This window comes from Grus americana, chromosome 2 (assembly GCF_028858705.1).
Source record: "Grus americana isolate bGruAme1 chromosome 2, bGruAme1.mat, whole genome shotgun sequence".
Lineage (NCBI taxonomy): Eukaryota > Metazoa > Chordata > Aves > Gruiformes > Gruidae > Grus > Grus americana.
The window spans coordinates 13,577,119-13,589,425 of record NC_072853.1 but is presented as its reverse complement, the minus strand read 5'-3'; the positions used below and the strand labels follow the sequence as shown (position 1 = coordinate 13,589,425).

The 12,307-nt window shown below is 49.4% G+C and overlaps 1 protein-coding gene across 4 annotated transcripts in view; it reads left to right on the top strand.

Moving 5' to 3' along the window:
- Positions 1 to 20: 20 nt before the first annotated feature.
- Positions 21 to 12,307, top strand: part of ZHX2 (zinc fingers and homeoboxes 2) — a 79,162-nt gene continuing 66,875 nt past the window's right edge. For 2 of the 4 annotated variants that reach the window (XM_054815493.1, XM_054815492.1), the window contains exon 1: positions 1,101 to 1,384. The gene's annotated coding sequence lies outside the window, so the exon portion shown is untranslated. The other 2 variants (XM_054815495.1, XM_054815496.1) reach the window with 2 other exon arrangements.

Genomic DNA, 12,307 nt, shown 5'->3' with positions numbered 1-12,307 from the left:
ACTCGTAAGTCCTATTAGCCTGGACTTGTTGGAAGATGTGTTATCTAGTAGCAAGATACAATTGGTAAATTATTTCTTTCAATTAATTAATTGAAGTAAGCAGAAAATAGCCTGGGTCCTATCTGTCTACAGCTCTGGAAGAAAGGCAAAGAGGCACAAGAGTTCAACGACAGTTTTAAATGGGGGGAAGGATTCCTGCGATGCAGCAGAGGAGCAGAGACAGCAGCATCCCTTGGAAATACACACCACCTTCCGCAAAGCAATAAACAACCATCGCCTGAAGCCCACCCAAATTCGGGTGGCTTGGAAAACCTCCATCACAAGCCGAGGATGAAGAAATGCCTCCCGCCTCTCCAGGTAACCTGCCCCGCTTCGGAGGGGCAGCCCCGGGAAGCGGCACAGCCTCATCCAGCCCCTCAGCATCCCATCGCCGTCCCTATAGCGGGGGTCCAGCCCCCGCCGTCCTTGTAACGGGGGCCTAACCCCGCCGTCCCTATAGCAGGGGGCCCACCCCCGCGATGGAAAGATGGGGGTCCCGTCCCCACGTCCTACAACGAGGGTCCGGCCTCTGCCATCCCCACACGGGGAGGTGCAGCCCACGCGATCCTGGACCGAGGGTCCTCACCCCCAGCCCCTGTACCAAGGGTACACACTCCCCTTCCCCTGGCGCCGGCACCGCTTGCACCGCCGGGGGGGGGAGGCGCCCCCGCTGCGAGCCCCGGCTCCGCCCGGAGGAGCAGGGGGAGTCCGTGTGGTTCCGCCCGTGGAGCGGCACGGGGGGCGCGGCGGGGACCGGCGGAGCGCCCGGCGATGCCAGCGGCCGGGCCGGGCAGAGGCCGGCGGTGTCACCACACGGGCTGTGGAGCGCCCGGCGGAGCCCACGCGCGCACCGCTCGGGGCAGAGGGGGGGGGGGTGCGTGGAAAATTCGTGGGGCTGAGCAGGAGGAGGAGCGGCCGGAGCCGGGCGGGGGGATGGAGGTGGCACAGCCCCGCTCGCAACTTTCCGCCGCGCCGAGGGACCCCGGCGGCCGCGCCGGCGGTGGTATCGTATGCAAATACGCACGCTGACGTCAGAGATCATGTGGGTTTTGGCGTAGATCCCCACCGATCGAGGGCTCTTTTTTTTCCTTTTTTTTTCTTTTTTTTGTCTTTTTTTTTTTCCTCTCCCCCTTTTTTTTCCGCGGCGGGGTCGGGGCGGCGTGTGCGTGCGTGCGCGCGTGGCGGTGCGCGCGTGTTTCCTCGCGGGCCGGGCGGCGGCGGGGGCGGGGGGCGCGGGGTCCCGCGGCCGCGGGCTGCCGCGGCGGCGCGCGGAGCGGTGCGGAGCGGTGCGCGGAGCCCCGTGCCGCGCCGCCCGGGACAGTCGGTGCCGCCGCCCTGAGCGCAGGTAGGAAACTTCCCAGGCGGGGCCCCCCCCCCCAACCCCCGGCGGCGCGGCGCACCCCGGCCGCCCCCCTCCCTGCACACATGCACTCGCCGGCGCTGCCGCCCCGGCAGCTCGCACCCAACTTTTCCTCCCGCAAAAAAACTGTCGGGATCCCGGGACTCCGGCGGGGGCCGGGAGGAGGGGGGGAGGGCAGGGGAGAGGGAGCCGGGAGGGTTGTTCGGGGTGGGCTTTTAATTTATTTAGATATATTTTTAATTTTTCGCCATGCAGTCTCCTTTCCCCCCGTCCTCCTCGCCGCTTTCCGTCGCCTCCCGATCGCAAGTTTGGGTGAAGGGAGGAAAGCAGGAGGGGAGGAGGAAGGGGGGGGGGAGGAAAAAACATGTCTACGTTTGTCTGTGTCGACATCAGCAACACAAAATATGGCGTCTGCTTTCGACAGGGCGTTACGTAGAGGCGAGCAGGGTGATTTTGTCAGTGCGGTCTTTAAAAAGGAGCCGCTGGCTTCCAGGGAGGGGAGGGGGGAAAAAGCCGCCCGGGGGTGCTGCAGGCGCAGGAGGGGCCGGGGCGCCGCCGCCACGCGTGGCTCCGCGCTCGCGGCCGGACTTGGCAGCGGTTTCTCCTGGTTTAATTTTTTATTAATTCCTCCCCCCCCCCCTTGTCTGCTCCCCCGTGACGCCGTGGCGCGGGGGCTCGCTGCCTCCTGCCCCGCCGCTGCCGGTAACAGCGGAGAGTGGCGGAGCGGGCGGGCGGCTCCGCGGCGGGGCAGAGCCGGGCGCCCCGCTCCATCCCTCCTTCAGCCTCCGCGAAAGTCTGTGCCTTCCTGTGGCATTTTATTTTCCCCGGGATGGGGAGATTTGGGGAAATTCGGCCTTTGGCACGTTGCATCTACTTTTTTTTATTTTAGGAGGGGTGACTTTCCCTTTTGTTTTAGCTGGTTTCCAAAGCCATCACCCAACTGTCTCCTTTTTTTTCCCCTTTCTCTCTCTTCACTCTGGAATGAGGGAGACAGCAAAAGACACAGATTTTTCTCCCCTCTTTGCTAGGAGTAAAACTTGGAGTTGGGATGTGCCCACCTGGCTTTGGGGGATCCCTCTGCCCGGCTCTTTCCTGAGCCCTTTTGTTTGCCTTGCACCTGTGAATCTCTCCGTAGGGAGAGAGCAGGGGGCGGGGGGACATGGCGCTGATGTCCTCTCCCTTTGGGCTCCCTGGGCACCTCTCCGATGGAGGTTCCCCATCCTCTCAGGGCAGGTGCTGATCTTAAACCTCAGGAGGTCGTGAGGGCTCTGCCGTGCAGGGGAACTCAGCAAAAGTTTTGGGTCAGAAGGTGGAGAGCCAAAGTGGGAAAAGCATCCAAAGAAGTAGGAAAGGGAGGGAAGAGGAAGACTCTTGCTGGGAGGGGAAGGTGACTTGGCGTTTGGGATTGCTGGGTGACAGCACCTCCTGCCAGCTGGGTCCGAGGTGGTAGTGCTGGGAGCAAGCAGGCAAGGCTGGCGGAGCGTGCAGTGCCTGGTGAGGCTGCACCTCTGGCAGCACCAGGGTCTCCCTCAGCAAGGCCGGGCTCGCAGCGTAAGGCTGTCAGCTAGGCAAAATTGGTCTGCCTTGATTTTTTTTTGTCCCACTTTGATTCAGATGCACAGGTGTCAAGATCCCAGTTCAGGAAGGGATTTTAGCGCATCCTTTAGTGGAGCAATGATGGTCATCCCAAAAAAACTTATACCTTTCCAAATTGGGGCTGAGAACTAAAACGTCAAATGCCTCAACGTAATTCTTTTACAGCAAGTGATGGTAAATCATTGCCATTCTCTGCTTTGTCATCCAGCTCACCTACAAATAATCCACATGTAGTTGGTCAATAAGTTGTCTTTTTGTAAAAAAACCCTACAGATTAAACTTTGTGCAGGTTTTGTCTCTCCTGGCTGGGGCTGGGATAGTTGTGCAGGTGCAGGTGTGACTAGCAGGGATCTGGTGTCTCTAGCAGAAACCTCTTGCATGGAGCCTTACTGGGAAATTGCATGTGAAGTAACACGGTTGTGTGCTGCCTTGGAGTAATTTTGTTGTTTAAGAGGTATCTGTGATAGAAGTGCTTTGCCAGCGTAAGACATTCCTGTCCCGGTGAAGCCTTTCTAATGTAGATGTGGTTTCAGTCTGTTGTATGAACTCAGCAGCTCTTTGAAACACAGAATTGCAAATTGATCTCAGGGTGAGGGAAAGCAAGGTACTAGCCAGCAATCAGAGAGAATATAAATGCTAAAAAGCACATGCATTTTTAAAGTTGTTAGCCGGTCCTTATTTTACTTCGGCAGTCGTGTGCGTGTTTATCCCCTTCCAGGCTTCTGCCGAAATGAATGGCCAAGAGCTCTCCCGTGTTCGTCCTCTCTTCTTGTACCTGTGATGAACTCAGTGCCGGAAAGCGCTTATAGATGCGCATAGCTCAGTTATCAGCCCAAAGCCCATGTCATCACTCACCATCATAAAATGACATTTTTCCTGCCTGCCCACCCCAGAAGTTCTCTTGTCAAGAGTTTCGTCCCACAGGACATCTCTGCTGTCAGTGTTCGAAAGGAGCGTGCTCCTTCCAACCGCTTTATCTCAAAGTACCGCTTTTTTTTTTCCCTTTTACCCTAGTTACAATCTACAGTTTCTAGATAGTGTCTGTAAAATCAATAATCTGCTCTATGAGACAGCCCGAGTTGGCAGCATCACATTTTGTTTCTTCTTTGTTTGTTTGGGGGGGGAGTTTTATTGTGTTTTTATTAAAAGTCAAAAAAAAGAGCTAACATTAAATATAGCAAAGTAACTTGCTGCTTTTTACATTTTCAAACCAGTTTCAAACTGCTGCAGGCTGGAGTGAGAACGCAGCAGGTTTTGCTCATCCTTATACAAGATGAAGATTTTAATGCCAGGCATGACATCACCATATTTGCATGTGCGACATCTTTGGGTTTTATTCCTTTTAGCTTTGCTCTAACTTGGATGATCCTCAGTGATATTATTTGGAGTCTCTTCTGGTTGGGATGTTTTGACACATGTCTAAATTATTTTCCTGTGTGTCCACTTAAGGAATGAAAACATCCACTGAAAATAAATCAAAATAGTATTTTGATTAGACTTTGTTTAGAAAGGGACAGCGTCACAACTGAATTCCCTGAGATTTTAGCATGGCTGTCAGGTTGCAGGAAAGCTGCATTTGCTTTTTGTGTGGAGAGAGTGTAATTGCAGTTTTGACTTTCTTTCAAGTGTGAGGATAATTCAGCAAGTGTGTTCTTTCTGTAAAAGTTGTTGCAAATTGAAGGTCGTAACAGGCACATCTGCATGATGGTATCTGTTCATACAGAAAGTAAGTAATAAAAGTAGGCATTAAAATTATCTATAAAGGCTTTAACTTAAAGCCATTAAAGTAATCGCTGGTCTTCTGTCAAGGTGTGTTTACGTGCGTCACCTCAGCTGGAACTAATATTTGTTGTGTTGGTTTATTTTATCAACCCTTCAAAAATAGGTCTGAACTTTACTGGACGTCATGGTACGGTTCAGTCCCAGGGTAGCAATAAGTTTTGGGTTTTTTCTATAAAAGCTAAAAGAGCTGTGTATTTCCAGAATGTTAGAAATAGTTTTCACAGAGGGTAATATTTCAGAGTTTGGTTTCCACAGTTGTAGCAAAATGGGAATGAAGTGAATCAGAGCCTTGGAAGATGAAGGGAAGAGAGCTCAATTCCAGCCTTGCCATCCGGAGGCAGTTCAGAGATGAAAAACCCCTTTCTCCCCAAAACCACCATGCCTTTGCCAGTCAAAAGTGTTGTTTGATTGATCGTTTTGTTTTTTAAAAAGATGCACTTTGGGTTTTTGCAAAAAAAAAAAAAAAGCCGTGAGTTTGAATTTAAGACAGTGCACTTGGCAAACTTTTTGCTGTAACCGTGAGACCCAAAACCTGTTTCTAAAGTGAAAACTGAATTTTCCATAAGCTGGGTTTACGTAAAATGGCCAGTATTGTAAGTCTGCTGGTGAAACTGGGAGATCCGGTCAAACTGAGGGAGACGTGTGAAGTGATTTTGTGTATTTAGCACTGAAGAAGCCTCAGATGGCTGGTTTTTGTTAGTGAGCAGCAGGAGAACGACACAGGCAAGCAGAGCAGGTTTTGGCATTGGTAACCAGGAGGGGACTTTAAAAAAGTCCTCCTGGGGGGTTTTATTCTGGTAGCTGAGCACATAGGTTATGGTGCAACATCCCCTTGAATTCGCAGATGCGACTGCACGTGCCCGAGCTGCCTGCGGCAGGCGATGCCCCGAGCGGGGCTAGCGATGGGAAGGCTCGTGTCGGCGCTTGGCAGAGGGGAGCGTTTGCCATCTGGAGGGCTGACGGAAAAGGGAGGAAGGGTCGGGAAGCAAATGGGGAAGAAGGTGATCTGTAACGCCTGTGTGGTTAGAAATCGCACGTCGGGAGAGGAGGGGGGAGGATTTCAGCAGGTTTTGACAACCTTTTGCGTGTTGGCCCGGTGTGCGGGGTACGCGCTGGGTGGTGAAAGCGGGGCACATGTGAGGAATTCAATGTCACTCTGGCAACCGGCCTCCCCAGCTACATCTACAGTTCATGTCTTCTCCAGGTTGTGGCCCCCAGGCAGACTTGTCAGCAAAGCGAAGCCTGCTAACTACTTGCTTGCCTCTCAAATTAAGTTTTGCAGATGTTTTGGGAGGAATTTGCAGATCCCCACCCCCACAGGCTACAGGTTAAGCAGGGCTGTGGTCCAGGCTCACCCTTGGGATCAGTTGCTGTCTGCACCATTCACAAGCTCTGAAGTGATGTAGGTCTCCATCTCGTGCTGCCCTTTGTCTCGCAGCTGGGGGAAGCCTGCTGCTGCCCACCCCACGGGGCTCTGGCTTGAAGGGCAGCCCCAGCATCCATAGATCCATGGAAGGGTTTGGATTGAAAAGGACCTTTAAAGATCATCTCACCCAGCACCCCCTGCGATGGGCAGGGACATCTTGCACTAGATCAGGTTGCTCAAAGCCCTGTCTAACCTGACCTTGAAGACTGCCAACGATGGAGCATCCACAGCTTCACTGGGCAACCTGTTCCAGTTTCTCACCACCCTCATCATAAAAAATTTCTTCCTTATGTCCAATCTAAACCAACCCTCTTTCAGTTTAAAACCATTGCCCCATGTCCCATCAGTACAGGCCTTGGTAAAAAGTGAGCACACATATATTTAAGACTATTTAATATCTCATTACACAGGGTACCCAGAGCCTAGGAGTGCACGAGTGCTTGGTGGGGTCAGCATCCCACAACTACGCCAAGAACTTGTTCCTTGGGTGAATTTGTTGGTTGTGGGTTTATCCTCCCAACCCTGCATGATCAGTTTGATAAGCAGCATTAGCAAAAACAGGTGTAACAGCCTTTCTGCTTGCGGGTTTTGCCAGCACAGGTACATCAGTGACGTGTCCTGCCCTGTGCTGATACAACCGCATGGTAAGCGTTAGTGGTACAGACCTGACATGAGATGCTCCCGTGCTAAGATGTCTGCTGTCACGTGCTCGTTCAGCTCTTGATGTCTGCACATCAGCGCTTCTCTCTGGGAAACCCTTTCTACTGCTTGAGTTAGGCCCAAGTTAAGCCCAGTCCTCCCTGTAGGCGCAGGCATTGGAGGCTCCAGGGCACAGGAGCGGGTGCATCCTGGCCCAAACACAAGTGGCTCAGAACATCGCAGAGTTTCCTCCAAACTGGTATTATCTGATCATGACATAGTTCAGTTCACTTGGGAGATTCCTCCACAGCCTGAAATTCATCTTCCTTCCTGGAGGAATGCGGCAAAGCTGAAAAACGAAGTTATTTCCCTTGTGTTACTCCATTCACTGTCCCCTTAGCTGTGGCTTTGCACAGAAACAATCTTGGTGAGAAGCAAACCTCTGCTTCACTCCATCCTTTCTTAAGCAAGATATATATATATATATGTGTGTATATATATTTAGTATTACTTTTTGACTTGCAGCATTTCAGTGGTGTGATTTACAGTGTGGTCCCAGTTGGCACCACTGGAGGGGACGATTAACTTCATGCGAGCAGTGAGATGGGTGGGACGGGAACTTCTCACACTGGTTTCTGTGCCCCATCACAGGCCTGAAATCTTAATTTTCCTTCCCTTTTTTCCCCCATTCTTCCTGTCCTGACCTTATTTCCCCTTCTAAATACTAAATATTTTTTTTAAACTTGCAGCCTCAAATTACCTGTCAATTTTGGCTTCTCTTTTGTCGTTAGTTGTCTGTTGTTCCCATAGTTTTCTACTAAGTGTTAAAACTGCATATTTCACTTGCTGGAGCTTAAAACAAAACAAAACCCCCAAACCAACAAATGTAAAGAGATTTTCTCACTTGTTTTGAGTCAGTGACGATAACTAAGGAAGCCTCAAGTTCAGGGTTATTTAACCCCTTGACCAGTCTGATGAGTGGAGGAAGAAGCCCTGTGAGCAAGGCTGTATAGGGAAAAGCGTGATTCCTTTCTTTTTAAACAGAGTCGTCTTGTTTGTGGGGTTTTTTTAAAATAGCACCCAAAAAAAGCAGGTTCTGAGCTGCTGCTATAGGCACCCTCAGAGGCATTTAATAAAATACCAGTATTTCTCAGAAATGCAGTGCCCCTTCCCTTGTCTCCGATGCATGTGTTCCTTTTTCTCACTCTCCAAGCTTTGGACTTTTTTTTTTTAAATATTTCTAAACCTAATTTCATGCTTATTTGTTTCAGTTACTTGATGTTACATTTCACTCAGATAGCAGAAGTGGGAAAATGCTTGTTCTTTTTTTTGAATCTTATTTGCAAGAAGAAAATCCCAGAGTAAACAGCTGGAGGTAGTAAATTCTGTTGGATTTCAAAGAGTGCCGGGACAGAGGCCCTGGGAAGCGACGCGGGGAGGTTTTGCATCCTCTCATGCCGGGGGAAGCCGGTACGAAGCAGACAGCGCCGGCATCTCCGAGCTTTGCTGCTGGGCTGGCAGAGCGCTGCTGATTCACTCTTGCACGAAATAAAGGAAAGTCCTGATGGTTCTGGCCTGAAGTGTTTGTGAGGAGACGCCTTTCCCGCCCCTCTTCTTCCCTCCCTGCCTCCCACCTCTAAAGCAGATATGTTTTGTTGTGGGTATTTTTTTTTTTTTCAGCGTCATCTTCAGCCTGAACTGTCAGGCACTGTAGGGAGTTTTTCCTTGTCTTTTGTCTCTCCAGAAACTGATGTATTTAAATGATACGCTGGAAGCACACTGCTGTTACAGACTTCGGTGCTTGTCGCCTTCTGGGCTTCAGTATAGTTTCCCTGAAAATTGTGGAAGGTGGGGTTATCCCAGAGGATTGTGGCATCCCCCTGAAGCTGACTAACCACCCTGCATTTTTCAAAAGAGGTTCCCCTTCCTGGTCTTCTGAGAAGAGTAGTGTTGGGTCGGACCTGTTTGCTTCCACGTGATTGAAAGGCTAGGAAGTTGTTTGAACGCTCGGCTCCCTCCTGGGGAGAGTGCTCGGTCGCCTGGCTGGGTGTCCACGTGGTTGTTGCTGCTTCCACGCCTGCTGAGACAACTGCTGCACCAACACCCTCCTTTTGCTCAGCCAAAGATGGTTACAGAGTCCTTTATCACTCATTTATTTCCGTGTCACTGTCCAGCATCCCCACAGCATCTCCTGCAGCCTGTCACGTTTATGATGCTACTTTTCATTACCATCATGTAATACTTGGTACCGGGACGAGTCATGACCTCGCAGTTGCAGATTTTGGGGATCTGTTCCTCATCTCTCAGGACTGGGCAGCCAGGTGTTTTTTTTCAGGCTCTGAGAGCCAGAAGCCCTTTTACCTGGGCTGTAACCTAAAGCACGCGTCTCCCCAACCTGTGCTCAGGTACAAGCATCTTGCCCAGGAATCCACAGGTCCACTGTGTTTTGAGGGTTATGTTTAGTTTTCTTTGAGAAGCCAGCAATGATAAGATGCTGAAAAAGCCTCGTGTGGGGTTTTTGAACCAGGGAAAGTCCCCGGCGCAGCTGTGCCAAGCTGCCGGCTGCAGGGGCTGGTGGCCGCTGAGGACCTGCAGGATTTTGCTCAGCAGCTGCAGGTGGGAATGCGGTGATGAGCAAATTGTCGTCCGTGGGGAATTTCGGAGGAAACTGCTGCCTCAGGGAGCCTTTGCTTCCCTACGTCTGCCTGGGATCCTCCAGCATAAGGAAGGAATGTACTCTTCCACATGTATTTTAGAGCGATTAGAGTGACAAGGAAGAACGGTGTATTCTTAACTGCTTTTGTCTTGGCATCTTCTCTTTCTTTAAAGTCAGAGCATCCTCACAATTTTGCTGTTGCTAAAACAGCTTTTAAAGGACACCCCTTCTCTGCAAATCTGCCAGCATCCCGTCTGTGGGCCTTGTGGTTATGTCAGGGGGATAGAGGTGATTTGGGAAATACTGCTCAAGGCAAACACAAGTTTCAAAATCCACAATTAATCAGATACAGGAAAAAAAATGTTAGCTCTCTAAAGTATTTTGCTTTCAAGCCTGAATATACTTACAGTGCCTTAAATTCTGTTTGCTTGTCCTGTTATCCTGGATCTTAGCCTTTATAAGTACCTTATTATCATGTTTTACCTTACTTTTACATGTTTACCCTCCGTGCGTGTGTCAGAGCCAGGAGAGGAGTGTCACAAGATATTACTTATACTGAAAAGAGCTTGTACATAGGGATGATCTGAGCTCTGGCCCTGTCTCTTCTCCAGCAGCAGATCAGAGCGCCAACTTGGTGGATTTAAAGTTAATCTCCTGAAATGTGAACTCCTTTTTGTTTGCTCTACTCTTGCTTCTTGGCAAGCAGCGGACAGTCTTGTCCTCCCCGCTAAGTGCTTGAGAGTGGGTGCTTTCAGCCTCAGGGTCTGAAGCTCTGGGGTACGGGGGATGACCAGGCACTGGCACATCCCTTGCCAGCTGGCTCAGATTCCCTGCTGAGCCCTCTGCACTTCTCCCACAAAATTTCCAGGGGACTTAAATATGGGTTGTTTTTTTTAAAAAAAAAAAAAAGCCTCAAACCCCTGTCCGCACCTTGTCCTCAGTTTAGGAGGAAGTACATTGTTCAGATCATGTTTTGCATCTTTTATTTCTTTGCGGTACCCTCTTCCTTCCCCTCTTCCTCCTCCTGTCTGTTCCCACCCTGCCGTCGCTTCGGAGGGCCCCGTCCACGTCCCAGCAGGGAGCCTGCCGCAGCAGGGTGCTCGCAGGGCAGGGGAGGCTCCTTTCCATCCGCAGGGAAAGAGCTTTGCGGTGCTTGATGGAGTGCTTTGAAATGTGCTGCTAAATGTGAAGCGCTTCCTGAAAAGTGTGCAAGGTACATTGCAAGGAGAATATCGGATATTTAAAATTAGAACTGCTGTATCCCAAAATTGGCGGTGATGTGGTAGCCAGTATGCGGTACTGTATGGCAAAGGATTTGTGGCTGTTTGTAAGCTGCTTTACTTACAGAAGGTAGCGGGCAGTGAGTGGAGATGAGGATTGCCACCCGGTCTGTGCCATGCTTTTAACTTCTCTTTGGGATACTTTATGTGCAGCAGTCTGAGGTGTAGTTTGGTGTGTTTTGGAAATGGTGTATTTGCACAGGAAATCAGTGTGTAGCGAACTGCTGAATTCATACCAGACCCTTCTCTCTATATCAGTTTCTGCAGCCAAAGTTGGAATTCGATCATGTTTTTCTGCTAGCTGCCTTGGACTTGATGCATCCTTTCCTATTTGCCTCCCGCTGGCAAAAGCAGTACCTTGTGGTAGGTGCAGCTCTCACAGGACCGTTCACACTGGCTCATGTTTTCATCTAACATGCTTTTGTTATTTTGTTCATGCCTGTGCAGATGGGGGGGTTTATTTGTTCCTTCTCCTCATCCTCGCCTTTTTACTGAATCTCACGGTGGAGGCTGCTGCCGTGTGTCACAAGGTCACTGTCCCGTTGGGTTTGGTTTGTGCATCTAGGCACTGCCATAGCATCCTCCAGAAGAGCTCCTTTGCCGAGCTTGTGGCATAGATCGGCTGGGAGACCCTTCTTCTGCTCAAATTCGTGATTGCTGGTCTGCACAGCCGCAGAGAAAAACCGCGATGTGCCACCCTTCATTATTGGTCTCTTACAACGTAGAGATACTCATCTTGAAACACTGTTCACCTTTTGCTGTGGCCTCTTGGCTTGGTCAGGGTTGCAGCTTGATTAATTTTTGGCTAGTGCATGAATGGTCCTCGTCCCTGTGCTGTGTTTTAAAATCAGTAAAAAATAAGTACTCAAAAAGTTAAAAACAGCAAGCTTAACACACACTTAGTACTGAAACTTTTACAATGTAGCAATAAGAGGAGGAAAAATATCAAGGATCTTGTTATTTTTACTTTTTTTTTAATGAAAGAGAAAACTAATAGGAAGCCGATTAAGAAACATTTGAAGTTGGGTAGGTTTTTTTGGTCATTGAACTCTTTTTTTTTACTTGTCTGTGGTTTTAATATATCCGTTCTTAAATTATGTAAAATAGATGGCATGAGGGTGAGGAACAGCCCAATGCACATCTGGGTTTGGCAAAGTTCTTCATACTTGAAGTTTCATCCTTAATGTGATTTAAATAGTTCAAGGTATTAAAGTCTTTAAATCAAGGTTTATAATGACTTTTAGATGCTCCCCACTTAAAGCATGAAGGAATCTTACATGCTGTGGGTTTTAAAAAGCAAGCACTGTACTTTCATTCATTGGTAATTATATACTTTATTATTAAGTCCAAGTAGTAATTTTTTTTTTTCCAAAGCATGTTCGGCAAATGATAGCTTTTAATCAAATTACAGAATAAAATAATTACTTGAAATTTAACATAATAAACTTCTTTTAGAGGTCTTAATACAATGAGGACCTATTAAGGTCACCTTTGATCTGCATTGAAAGTAGGCAGGCAGAGTCTTGTTT